The sequence below is a fragment of the Petromyzon marinus genome, unplaced genomic scaffold (genome assembly GCF_048934315.1).
Source record: "Petromyzon marinus isolate PM22_M1 ecotype Great Lakes invasive population unplaced genomic scaffold, UKy_Petmar_22M1.pri1.0 PM_G_Scaffold_66, whole genome shotgun sequence".
Classification (NCBI taxonomy): domain Eukaryota; kingdom Metazoa; phylum Chordata; class Hyperoartia; order Petromyzontiformes; family Petromyzontidae; genus Petromyzon; species Petromyzon marinus.
The window spans coordinates 150001-152500 of NW_027423020.1; positions in this window are offsets into that span (position 1 = coordinate 150001).

Sequence of the window (2500 nt, forward strand, 5' to 3'; positions counted from 1 at the left end):
TCTGGCTACACCAGGTCACCAGGTTGTCAGCTTCCCACCTATAGTCAGACTCATCCCCACCAGAGATCAGCCCAATGAGGGTGGTGTCGTCCGACAAACTTCAAGAGTTTGACGGACAGATGATTGGAGGCGCAGCTGTTGGTATACAGGGAGAAGAGCAGTGGGCAAAGGACGCAGCCCTGAGGAGTTCCCGTGCTGATGGACCTGGAGTCAGAGACTTCTGTTCCCGGCTTAACGCACTGCTTCCTGTCAGAGAGGAAGTCTGTGATCCACCTGCAGGTGGAGTAGGGCACGTTCAGCTGGAAGAGCTTGTCCTGAAGCAGGGCAGGGATGATGGTGTTGAAGGCAGAGCTGAAGTCCACAAACAGGATCCTGGCGTAGGATGCTGGGGCGTCCACATGCTGTAGGGTGAAGTGGAGGGCCATGTTAACTGCGTCGTCCACAGACCTGTTGGCTCTGTAGGCAAACTGAAGGGGGTCCAGGAGAGGGTCTGTGATGGCTTTGAGGTGTGCCAGGAGCAGGCGCTCAAAAGACTTCATTACCACAGATGTAAGGGCGACCGGTCTGTAATCATTTAGTCCTGTTGGCCTTAGCTTTTTGGGCACAGCGATGATGGTGGAGGACTTGAGACAGGCTGGTACATGGCATGTCTCCAGGGAGGTGTTAAAGATGTTGGTGAACACCGGAGACAGCTGGTCAGCGCAGTGCCTGAGGGTGGCTGGAGAGACAGAGTCCGGCCCGGCTGCTTTGCGTGGATTCTGCCTCTTGAAAAGCCCATTAACTTCTCCCTCCTGAAAGGAGAGAGTCGTTTCTGTAGTATGGGTGGGGGATGGGGCCTCTTGGGTGGGAAGGGGTGGTTCAGGACAGTCCAATTGTCTTTCAAATCTACGGTAGAACTCGTTCAGGTCGTTGGCTAGGCGGGAGTTGTTAGTGGTGTGGGGCGCTCTGGGTTTGTAGTTGGTGATGTGCCTGAGCCCTTTGGCAGACAGAAGCAGCGTCGTTAGTAGAGAACTGGTGTTTTAGTGTCTCTGAGTACAGTCGTTTAGCCTCTCTCACCGCTTTGCTAAACCTGTTCTTCGACTCCTTGAATCTGTCTCTATCCCCACTCCTAAACGCTTCCTCCTTCTCCAACCTCAACCTTTTGAGCTTTGCTGAGAACCAGGGCTTGTTGTTGTTAAAGTTCACCCTGGTACGTGTTGGGATACAGCAGTCCTCACAGAAGCTGATGTACACAGCCTCTGTGAGTTCATCCAGACTATTGGTAGCAGTCGTGAACATATCCCAGTCAGTACAGTCTAAGCACGCCCGCAAATCTTCCACAGCCTCACTGGTCCACTGTTTAGATGTCCTCACAGCAGGTTTACAGAGTTTTAGTTGCTGCCTGTATGCACGAATCAGGTGGACCAAGGGAGTTCTGTGCGAGCCGAACAGCCCCGTGACCCACAAGAGAAACATCCCCGCCAAATTCGAGCGTTTGACGGGGTCTATCCGTGAAAAAATATTCACGTTTTTGAGTGCACATGCATTTCTGCTGCAAATGCCTCTGGAAGTTTCATGCCGTTCGTATGCCAATTGTGGCAACACGAAAATGACCCGTTTTCCCATTCCGAGGGATTTCTGTGCGACCCTAACAGCCCCGTGAGCCACAAGAGACACATCCCCGCCAATTTCTAGCGTTTCACGGGGTCTATCCGTGAAAAATATAGACGTTTTTGAGTGCACATGCATTTCTGCTGCAGATGCCTCTGGAAGTTTCATGCCGTTCGTACGCAATGTGGCAACACGAAAATGACCCCTTTTCCCATTCCGAGGGATTTCTGTGCGACCCTAACTAACAGCGCCCGTGAGCCACAAGAGAGACATCCCCGCCAATTTATAGCGTTTCACGGGGTCTATCCGTGAAAAATATAGACGTTTTTGAGTGCACATGCATTCCTGCTGCAAATGCCTCTGGAAGTTTCATGCCGTTCCTATGCAATGTGGCCACACAAAAATGACCCGTTTTCCCATTCCGAGGCATTTCTGTGCGACCCTAACAGCCCCGTGAGCCACAAGAGAGACATCCCCGCCAACTTCTAGCGTTTGACGGGGTCTATGCGTGAAAAATATTAAAATTTTTGAGTGCACGTGCCTTTCTGCTGCAAATGCCTCTGGAAGTTTCATGGCGTTCCTATGCAATGTGGCAACACGAAAATGACCCCTTTTCCCATTCCGAGGGAGTTCTGTGCCACCCTAACAGCCCCGTGAGCCACAAGAGACACATCCCCGCCAATTTCTAGCGTTTCACGGGGTCTATCCGTGAAACATATAGAAGTTTTTGAGTGCACATGCATTCCTGCTGCAAATGCCTCTGGAAGTTTCATGCGGTTCGTACGCAATGTGGCAACACGAAAATGACCCGTTTTCCCATTCCCAGGGATTTCTGTGCGACCCGAACAGCCCCGTGAGCCACAAGAGACACATCCCCGCCAATTTCTAGCGTTTCACGGGGTCTATCCGT